Source organism: Mytilus trossulus, chromosome 14 (genome assembly GCF_036588685.1).
Source record: "Mytilus trossulus isolate FHL-02 chromosome 14, PNRI_Mtr1.1.1.hap1, whole genome shotgun sequence".
Lineage (NCBI taxonomy): Eukaryota > Metazoa > Mollusca > Bivalvia > Mytilida > Mytilidae > Mytilus > Mytilus trossulus.
Window position 1 is genome coordinate 63052539 of NC_086386.1, and position 11838 is coordinate 63064376.

The 11838-nt window shown below is 32.5% G+C and overlaps 1 long non-coding RNA gene across 1 annotated transcript; it reads left to right on the plus strand.

The window, feature by feature from the left end:
* Positions 1-2956: 2956 nt before the first annotated feature.
* On the plus strand, positions 2957-6113 carry LOC134696505 (uncharacterized). The gene is made up of 3 exons (XR_010102963.1): positions 2957-3096; positions 5227-5372; positions 5826-6113. It is a non-coding gene; the product is annotated as an uncharacterized LOC134696505 (long non-coding RNA).
* Positions 6114-11838: the final 5725 nt, after the last annotated feature.

Sequence of the window (11838 nt, forward strand, 5' to 3'; positions counted from 1 at the left end):
TTCAAGTGACACTTGCATTATCCGGTTGACAGGATTGGTCACATCCATCTTAGAGTGCATGCGATCACTATTATCTTTTTGTCTTTCTTGTGTAAATTCAAATTTGATTTGTGAGTTTTGAATAACACTTCCGTCAGTTGACTGTAACAGCAACTTTTATTTTAAATCAAATTAAGTCAACTTTATAAAAGATATAAAATAACAATGATTATATGCATAACTATTATTTTAATAAGTTTTATGTTTACTGAACGTTCATTCCAACTTCTGTTCATTTTGCTATATCAAAATGACTTTACATTTTAACATTATGTTTCTGCTTTCTATCATTCTGTAAACTCTTGCTATACAACTCTTTTTATTTAAATTGCAGCATAGTATAGTGAGCGAAAAACCTTCAAACTATGGTAGTGTTGTGTTATGAAAAGACACGTCAGAACCTGATTTTATTTTAACCTGATGAGTAATTTGTGTGAGGCCATGGTGGATGCAGACGGAACATGTGATTTTATACAACGCGCCTTTTTAATAGTGTGTGGAACATGTGAGTATACCCGGTATACATAGTAACTAGCTAGAAAACCCAACATCCTGGAGCGTGCTTCAGCTGGCCCCTAAACACAAATGTGTATTTTTTCAGTTAAATAAACTCATCATAGATACCAGGACTAAATTTAGTATATATGCCTGACGCACGTTTCGTCTATTGAAGACTCATCAGTGACGCTCGAATCCAAAAAAGTTTAAAATGCCAAAATAAGTACGAAATTCAAGAGCATTGAGAACCAAAATTCCAATAAGTTTTGCCAAATACAGCTAAGTTAATCTATGCCTGAGGTAGAAAAGCCTTAGTATTTCAAAAAATTCAAAACTTTGTAAACAGTAAATTTATAAATGTAACCATATCAATGACAATTCATGTCAGCACAAAAAGTAATGTCAGTGTTCCTGAAAAATATCGTTTTTCCAGCTTTCCTCACCAATAAAGACTGATACTACGAAATATGTAATATAACTCAAAGTGGCGAACTATATCCCTTCTTGATAAATCTTTTTAAAGATTTTGTTAGTTTCTGAGGTGAATACTGACATTTTTGTGCTTTATAAAGAATATTTCCGTGCTTGTGTCCAGGAAATTCGACATACAAGAAAAGCAAAAACACTTTAAGTTCTTCGAAGAAATATGCATTTAACTTTTACCTTTATATTATGTGTTGTACTGTCTTGTTGTCTGTTCGTGTATAATTCTAATATAACTACAACAATATATACTAGAGTGTTCATATATTCGGCAAATAAAACGATGGTATTTAGTACCAGCTGATAAAGAAAGATGAATGCTAATGTTTTCTTGATTTAATTAATAACAATGTCTGATTGCCTATTAAACGTCCAATTTCAAATACTCCATGTATACTCACGAGGATCTGATTTATATGATAAAACAATATTATTAATGATATCCTAGTGGCAAATCAGATTAACGAAATAGATTTTAAATTCACATTTTCTTATGACAAGCACAACAAAAGTTATTACGCTGCAGGCTGTTTTTATATGCAAAATATAATGAGTTTTCAAATATTGACTAGTAATTAATTCTAAATAAAGATTGACAATTAATGATATTTTATTTTTCATCGTGTTCTTATTGGGAACTTTTCAAATGATTGGACCATTTATCAATACTTGAAGATCTCTAAGGTGTAATTATATTTCATTTACTGTTTAACAGTTTTTTTATTTACACAGCAAAGATCACCTATAGTCATATTAGTGGAGTGACAAATCACGAAAAAGGTGCTTATTTTACGAGTTTAATGGACCGGCATACCTGCAGGCTGAAAATTATATTTTTGCAAAGCCAATACATTAATCTAACTTTTTTGCCCGGTCGTAGACATTTCGTACGGTGCAATTTTTTTTGAGAGTGAAAAGAAGATGAATTTTCGATTTCAACTTCAAATGCATTCCAAAAACATTTTTTAACATGATTTCATTTTTATAATCCACAAACTCTTAATTTTGGATTTTATTAAGAGAGTAACTTCACATGTATATTATAAAATGAAAATTTGTTCTATTGAACCTTATTTTTATCTTTTTTATCCCCTTTGAAAAATGCATATTCTTTTTTTTATTTGAACGGAGAGGTTACAAAGCTTGTAATTCATAATTTATCGATATATTACAAAGTTTTTTATGTGAAAAAAAATCAAACTTCATTTTCTAAACTTATGAGACCAACTTCAGCTAATTCGGATGAGTATATCTATATTTTTAGCAATTTATAAACATTGCTATGAAATTCTTTGAATTTCCGGATTTTTAATTCCTTATTGAATTTAGACCGGTTCCTACAAATTTTGAAAGATTATCTGAATCAAAATATGAATTTACGTTTGTAGCCTATGCTCCGGTCATTGACGCCAAACCTAGCGACATGGCAACAGTATATACCACCATGAAACAATGTTTAGATATGTCAAATCGTGCTGGTCAACAATACGCTGTACAAAATTTTGATCAGCAATTATATGCTATCGCCCAACAGGTGAAATGGTTTATGCCGGATGTTTTTCACTCCCATATAATATGACTCGGTGGGTTTCACCGGCTTTCCTGTTTTATAGCAACAGTTGATAAGTTATCGGCATCAGCTGGGCTCTCTGACTTACTTGTAGACTCTGGAATTTATGCTTCAAATACAGTTGATCAAATGCTAGTTGGTAAACAGTTTAATCGTGGTGTTCGAGGATTAACATTGGCCTATGAGGCTCTATTGGTTCTTTTGTTTCAGGCATTTTTTAACTGGTGTAGGGATGAAAACCGTATGAAAACGATCTAACCAAATGTGTGGAAGGTGTTCCTTGACTGTCATAGCTCATTTGCTGTCCCCAGCACACCACAAAGCACTGCAGATATTGAGGAGTTCTTCAATGTTTCCCGGCCGTTATTGAAATTCTTGACAATACCGTCCGGTATGGGCTAATTTTACTATTTGAAATGAACGATCTCGAGCATGCGCAGTTACGCATTGTTGTTCCTCTTTGCCGCTTCGAAGATGGTAGTGGGTTACAGAAAGCCACGATACAGGTGAGTGGAGTAATTTCAAGTTGCCCAAATTGAAAGTAAGATAGCCAAAACTCACCCGATTCGTGTGGTATAATTTTTTTGAACAATTATTAATCGCCCACAGATGGGCAAGCTTTTGAAGTGTCCGCTAGGCCCTTCTTTTTGTGTCAAACTCACAACTTTAGCCCAAAAATTTGTTAAAAATAACTTTGCAAGCTTTTGCAAGCTTTCTAAGTAAAATATAAACATACTGCTCGTTTTTTTGTCGGCATTGACGAAAAAAATCAGTAATTTCCTCTATTTTCACAAAGAAAGATTTGTACAAGCTGTGTTTTTATGATGAAACCTGAGGCAGGGGGCTCAAAAAGGCGTACACAGAAGCAATTTGAGAAGCAGTGATCCTCAAAACATGTCTACAACTCAAAGACATCGGTTTATAGTGGACCCGGATTCGTTATGTTATGGTAACCCCCTCCAAAAAAAAAGGGGGTTGTCATATTTATATAGAGGCATACATGTATATACAGCTACATCAAGTGAAATTTTGGAAAGAAGTACAAATGTACAAGCCTAATATAAAAAAAACATATTGATAAATTTAGTAAAGGTTCTCAGGCTGTCTGTATCCGATGACGCTTGTTGTTAGTCCAAATAATTATGAGGTATTGAAAGGCTTTTATATTTTTTTTTGCTTTGAAGCCTTTCAGCAATGTATCACAAACTTTGTGTGTTCCTCAAAATGTCAGACAATAAATCATTCGGTCATACAAACCCTTAAACAGTGGGGCACATCAGGGATATTAATGCTTACAGCACGGCCATCAGAAATTTCCTCATTTGGGCACATATTAATGCTTTCAGCACAGCCACCAGAAATTTCTACATTTTTCCTTCATAAGACCCTCAAAAATTATTTTACTAAATTTGTATCTATCAATAATTAACATGTTACAGACTCAGACATTGGGCTAGTGACTCAAGGCAGACTTTTGCAAGGCAAAATATGTATCCCTATGGAACATGTACATTGTTTGTAATTGTTAACATTTTCCTGTCAGTTAAATTTTTGGCCTTTTTAATTTAATGTAATTTATCTTTGTAAAAACAACATGTGGTATGACAGCCAATGAGACAAATCTCTTTAAAGGGTACAATCATAGGCGGTTCCAGGGGGCAGTGGGACCGCCCCCCCCTTTTCGTGAGAAAAATTTGGTGGATTATATAGGGAATCACTGAAGCATGACTGGAGCAGGCCCCCCCCCTTATGAAAAGTTCTGGATCCGCCACTGACAATAAAAAATGTATATATACAGAAATAGACCTCAACTTTCACATTAATATGATTTAAAACATAGAAAATATCATTCATTTAAAGCTTGTCAAACTCAGAGGCGTAGTTGGAGGGTTTTTCAGGTGGTTGGTCCATTCCTTATTTCCTTATGCCTGAAAAAATATAGGGAATCACTGAAGCATTACTTGAATAGCCCCTCTTGGGCAGTCAGTGTGCCCCCCCCCCCCATCCTCTTTTCTGAAATTTTTTGGATCTGCAACTGAAAATTAAATAAAACAAACACTGAAACAGTATGTAGAAAAATTGTCTGTTTACATGTAGATGATGTGCACATTGGTTTTCAACCCTAAAAATTAGTTGAAAAGGCTCAACTCATCAGATGATCATCATGTATGTTTCAGTAATATTCATAGATCATGTACATTGTACATGTACTTGCAAAATTTTTAGTGAGCTTTCATATGTAAAGTGTATCAAGAAAATTTCATCTTTTTACTGCTTGACTCACCATGTAAAAAAAAAATATGTAATGAGAATCCTGATAATGGTCATCCTCCTCTAACAATGTAGATTTAATCTAATAGTAATAATTACATGTATATTGTTTAAGCTTAAACATCCTTTTAACATGTTTAAATCATTTGAATATCTGTTTTAAATACCATGGTTTATATAATAGTGTATGAAAATTCAGGTCAACAAATCTCATGAGGGAATTTGAAAGAAAGCTGGTCTTGAAATTTGTTTATATTCAATAGATCTAAAACTTGCTTTGATTAAGAAACTATTTATTGACCTCACTTTGAATTTGTGTTATCTGAATTTTTGAAATCAATGTTAATAGTTGAATTGTCTTTCAGAAATGGTCTACCAGTATTTGACACGAGAGGGCCTAGGTACAGTAGGACTAGCTTTCTTACATGTATGTCAGAGGGATGACCCTAGTAAAAAGGTCTGACATTCCATACCTGATAATGAAAGAAAACACCAGAAACTATTTACTGAGGTGATTTTAAATAAACTAAATGGGATTTCATATATGAACATAGTTAGTCCCTGGTTCATAAATATTGTACAGTATATTTAAAGTACAATAAAATTAAATCACTTAGTCTAGTGTTTTATTTATACTACTGTCTACTACTAGTACTTTTAAAATTGTTGATTATTAAAGAAAGACAACTCTTACTTCCAACATTTCTGGACAAAATGTTACTTGAATCAGTGATTTAAGATCACCCATTTCAGTCTAACTCATATATAGAAGTATGTACAAGTATTTATATACATGATATCGTGTATAAACTTGTAAAGTTAAAAAAAATAAACTAGTTTTCGATTTTACTTGTATAAGAATGATTTTTTTTGTGGATCGAATAAGTCAATCTAATTATTTACCTTTATTTCACTTTCATTTATTATATATACATGTACAATAATATGTTCTTTTTTCTTTCAGGAACAATGATAAACAAGTGAACTGATGGTTTAAAACGACCAAGATGTTATGAGAGATGTGAAATAATGAACAAAAGACTAACGTGAAGTCAGACAATACAACTTAAGGTGTCATAATTTGTGCAAAATTTTGTTTTTTGCAGATATATATGGATGGATTTTGTCAAAATGTGAACTGAAACACTGGGATAAAATAATATTATTTTTTTCGTAGAAAAGATCCGGTTGTGTTCCATAAATGTGTTTCTAAAAAATAATGAATTTAAGAATTAAAATCTATATTAATTTACTGAGTTTATTGCTGCCCATAAAGAGGTTATTGTCTCTACTTTTCTACAACTTATTATTTCATAAATTGATTGTATATCTTCTATAATGTTTATGCGACAGTAAATATTGATTAATAGTGCCCTGTTGTTGACATTAGTCCAATATAGTAGTCTCTCGTTTGTTTGGGCAAAAGTAGAATGTATTTTAAGAATCAAGCAATTTATACAAACGTTATTGTTTCAATGAGGTTTAATTCAATGTCTTCAAATTGTGGGGTCTTTTTGTATGCTGAATCAAACTATATTGCTATTTTGGATTTTTGGGTCCCGTCTTTACATTGGTCAACATTGAGGTCTAAAGGGTCCAAAATTAAAAACTTTGTTTGAATTCATTAAAAAAAATATTATTTAGTCTCTTTGATTAGCCAAAACTAACAGAGTACACACTATTTCTAATTTTTTAGTCCTTTTTGAATTTGGTCCATATTGAGCTTATTTTAGATCCTAATTTTAATTTTGCTTGATTACAACAAATATTGAATATTTTAGTTTGGTTGATGTACTGTACATGTATATAACTGTGTATTCAGAATTTTCATTTTGTGTCTAATTTTTAAAATTGGTTCATATTAAGGTTCAAAGGGTCCAAAATGAAACTGTTTGAGTCCTTTTGGAAGTTCGTCCACATTGAATGTAAAAAAGATGATGTGGTATAATTGTTGATGAGACAACTCTCCACAAGAGAAATCACAGAAATCAACAACTATTGGTTACTGTACAGCCTTCAAGAATGAGTAATGCCCATACTTCATTGTCAGTTATGAAAGGCCCTGAAATGTTTTGTCATTTCAGGTCTAAAATATAGTTTTGTTTGGTTTCAACATAAATTGAAATTTGTTAGTTTCTTTGATATGCTGGATTTAACAGTGTACTTGGAATTTTGACTTTTGGTCTGTCATGGTTTTCAAATTGGCTCATATTAAGGTCTGAAGAGTAAAAAATTAGTTAAAAAAATATATGTTTTGGTGGTGGTTTAAAATGCTGAATCTACCCAAACATTTAGATTTTGGATACTGGACCCTAATGCAAATGTAGGTATATGTCTAATTTTTATACGACCGCAAAATTTGAAAAAAATTTCGTCATATATTGCTATCACGTTGGCGTCGTCGTCGTTGTCGGCGTCCGAATACTTTAAGTTTTCGCACTCTAACTTTGGTAAAAGTGAATAGAAATCTATGAAATTTTAACACAAGGTTTATTACCACAAAAGAAAGGTTGGAATTGATTTTGGGAGTTTTGGTCCCAACTTTTTAGGAATTAGGGACCAAAAAGGGCCCAAGTAAGCATTTTCTTGGGTTTCGCACTATAACTGTAGTTTAAGTTAATAGAAATCTATGAAATGTTGACACAAGGTTTATGACGACAAAAGAAAGGTTAGGATTGATTTTGGGAGTTTTGGTTTCAACATTTTAGGAATTAGGGGCCAAAAAAAAGGGCCCAAATAAGCATTATTCTTGGTTTTCGCACAATAACTTTACTTTAAGTAAATAGAAATCAATGAAATTTAAACACAATGTTTATGACCACAAAAGGAAGGTTGGTATTGATTTTGAGAGTTAAGGTCCCAACAGTTTAGGAATAAGGGGCCAAAAAGGGACCCACAAAAGCATTTTTCTTGGTTTTCGCACCATAACGTTAGTTTAAGTAAATAGAAATCTATGAAATTTAAACACAAGGTTTATGACCATAAAAGGAAGGTTGGTATTGATTTTCGGAGTTTTGGTCCCAACAGTTTAGGAATAAGGGGCCCAAAGGGTCCAAAATTAAACTTTGTTTGATTTCATCAAAATTGAATAATTGGGGTTCTTTGAGATGCCGAATCTAACTGTGTATGTAGATTCTTAACTTTTGGTCCCGTTTTCAAATTGGTCTACATTAAGGTCCAAAGGGTCCAAAATTAAAATAAGTTTGATTTTGACAAAAAATGAATCGGTTGGGTTCTTTGATATGCTGAATCTAAAAATGTACTTAGATTCTGGATTATTGGCCCAGTTTTCAAGTTGGTCCAAATCGGGGTCCAAAATTAAACTTTGTTTGATTTCATCAAAAATTGAATAAATGGGGTTCTTTGATATGCAAAATCTAACTGTGTATGTAGATTCTTCATTTTTTGTCTTGTTTTCAAATTGGTCTACATTAAAGTCCAAAAGGTCCAAAATTAAACTTAGTTTGATTTTAACAAAAATTGAAATCTTGGGGTTCTTTGATATGCTGAATCCAAACATGTACTTAGATTTTTGATTATGGGCCCAGTTTTCAAGTTGGTCCAAATCAGGATCTAAAATTATTATATTAAGTATTGTGCAATAGCAAGTCTTTTCAATTGCACAGTATTGCACAATGGCAAGAAATATCTAATTACACAATATTGTGAAATAGCATTTTTTTTTAATTAGAGTTATCTTTCTTTGTCCAGAATAGTAAGCAAGAAATATCTAATTGCACAATATTGTGCAATAGCAAGATTTTTTTTTTAATTGGAGTTATCTTTCTTTGTCCAGAATCAACTTAAATCTTTGTTATATACAATATACAATGTATATTCACTTTTTACTACCAACTGATAAATTAAAATAATCTTTACCATTCAGTGATAACAAGCAGTTTTTTTACATCTTAATATTTTATGATGTATTTAAAATGAGTAGTTATTGTTGCAAACTCCATTAGAAATTTTAATTGAGATTAGTTTTGGAATAAGGGAAAGGGGGATGTGATTAAAAAAAATGGGTTCAATTTTCTTATTTGAAATTTCATAAATAAAAAGAAAATTTCTTCAAACATTTTTTTAAGAGGATTAATATTCAACAGCATAATAAATTGCTGTAAGAGAAAACAAAATGTTAACTTCATTAGAACACATTCATTCTGTGTCAGAAACCTATGCTGTGTCAACTATTTAATCACAATCCAAATTTAGAGCTGAATCCAGCTTGAATGTTGTGTCCATACTTGCCCCAACCGTTCAGGGTTCAACCTCTGCGGTCGTATAAAGCTGCGCCCTGCGGATCATCTGGTTTTACATGCATATACCACATTCATTCGGTTTCGGGAACCTTTACTGCGTCAAATTTTAATCACAATCGAAATACAAAGCTGTACCAAGCTTGAACGTTTTGTCAAATATTGTTCAGCCTTCAAGGTTCAACATCTGCAGTCGAATCAAGATGTGACGTCTGGCTCATTTCAATTTTTGTTGTGTGAATTTCCATGATTATGAGTAATATGTTTACTATTTGGTATATTAGTTCGTTGCAATGTCTACATGCCTATCAGACAGGGTTTACCTGACCTCAACTTCATTTCAGATCACTTTGATACTGTAGGCAATAGGTAAACTGTATTTGATTTGTGAAATGATTGAAAGGCAGACCTGACCGTTGGCAGGTTTCATGTGACCTTGACCACAAAGTTCCATATCACAAATGTAAGGCTGGGATTGAGTTTAAAGGTAATTGCTCAAAACATACAGGAATCCAGTGCCAAAGACCGGCATTTTTGTAGTTTCCAGACAGTAACTTGTGTTTAAGAATATCTATCTTAAATATTGTACTACAAAGAGAACTTAAGGCTGGGATTGAGTTTGAGGGTAATTGTTTTAAGGCGGGTACTATAGTATTTTATTTCCTGTATTAAGATAAAGCTTCACCTTTTAATATCTTTTCAACTAGTTATGGTGACCACAGAAAAGACATTAAGAATCAAGATAATTTGTATATGCCCGTTTACGGAACATATTGTGGTATACAGTTGACGGTCTGTCCGTCCGTCGTTAACATGTTGGACATTAACTTTAAAACCCATTTATCAATTTGCATAGCACTTTGTTTATATCTATTGACGTGAGCTCCTTTTTGTTTTATTTGATAAATAGATTTTTACTTTTCCCAGTTGACTTTATTTTTCATTGCGAAATTTTGGTGAATTGTTTATATCTATTGACAAGAGCTCATTTTTGATTTTTATAAATTTTAGATTTCACGTTTCTGAGTTACAGAGTCATATATTTGTCAGAAAAGAGGATTTCTCTAGATTCGGACAAAAACTGAAAAATGCTTTCACCAGTTCTCATGAAACTTTGTTGTCCGAGATTACTCTGCAAGACGTGATCCCACGTCCCAAGCTTGTTTGGCAAAACAGCCGTTGGACGTCAGAGTAATCTCGGACTAGAAACTTTGGTGAATAGTTTATATCTGTTGATGTTTATGATTTTATAAATTTTAGATTTTACATTTCTGAGTTATGGGGCTTTATTCACTTAAAAAAAGGTGGAATTTTCCAGTTTTCAGACATTAACTCAACAATATGCGTTAGCAAATGTTATGAAATTTTGGTGAATTGTTTATATCTATTAATGTAATCTCCTGTTTGATTTTCATGAATTTCAAATATCACATTGAGAAGTAATTAAACTTATTCTGTGAAAATGTGACGGGCGTATCATGCGCTAATGTCATTACTGTAAATGTTTATTGATTTATAGCATACAAAAAAATAAAGCACTGTAAAAAAGTTTGGAAGTTGAAAGAATTGCATGTACTTTATAATAGTCCAGGTGAGATGCTTCAAATCAGGAATAGGCTTCATAATTTAAAAATTTGGGGACAAAAAACCCTACAATACACCAGTTGAAAGGAGGGCATAGTTTTTTTTATACTTATCTTAATACTAGGAACAGACATGGTCAATTCTGTCAATTCTGTAAAAATATGAATAAAAAAAATCCCTAAAAGGATTAATCAAATAGTCATGGTCAGTACATAATTATAGCAAAACTGTTTTTATGTTTACCGGACAGGGATAGATAAAAGTGGGGATGTAGGATTAAAAAAATGGAAGAGGGGAAAGGGGGGGGGGGCTTGGAATGTGTCATTCAAGAAATGAAAGCTTAAAGGGAGAGAGTTTCAAAATAACAGCGATTTAGCCCCCCACTCATGTATATCAAACAACAGCCTGATGGTGTACCACCAATAATTTTGTTTTCAGCATTTATGAGATTTATGAGGAAGGGATAGGAGGCCTTATCGGGATCGTTTTTTTTAAGCTCAGGATTTCGGGATCCGGGATTTCTTTTTCGCGAATTTCGGGATGTCAGGTTTTAATTTATTTAAATTCGGGACCTCGGGATTTCATGTTTTTAAGCCCGGGTTTAGGGATCAGGACCCCTCCTAACCCCCTAATTTTTTTACCTATAAATAATATCGTCGCTCAATCGGCTATCTATGATAAGCTCGTACATTTCACGAAAATTATTGAATGCGGAAAGCAGTCGACATGTAATCTATATTTCTTTGTTGTTAAATAAAAGGCAGTTACTATTTTGCCGGCACTGTGTGAAATATCTTAGTTCAAACCGGCAAAATAACCTATTTCTATAGAAATGCCGGGCTATTTTACTGGCACCATTAATTTAGTGTCATTTTGCCGGCGCTGGAAAAATAGAATATAAGTTAGCAGAGCCCGGGGACATTTTATGTATACATGATAATAATAAAATTAATTAAAACTAATAGAGACAAGTCCCGTTAGAATAGCAAATCCCTGGTAAGGGGAAGCCAAGTTGAAACCTATTTTATTTAAAGATATGGTATGCAATTCAAATAACTAGCTATTATTTCAAAAGCAATATTTTTGGAGCTATGCGGTTGTCTATGTCATATTGTATATATATATATATATATA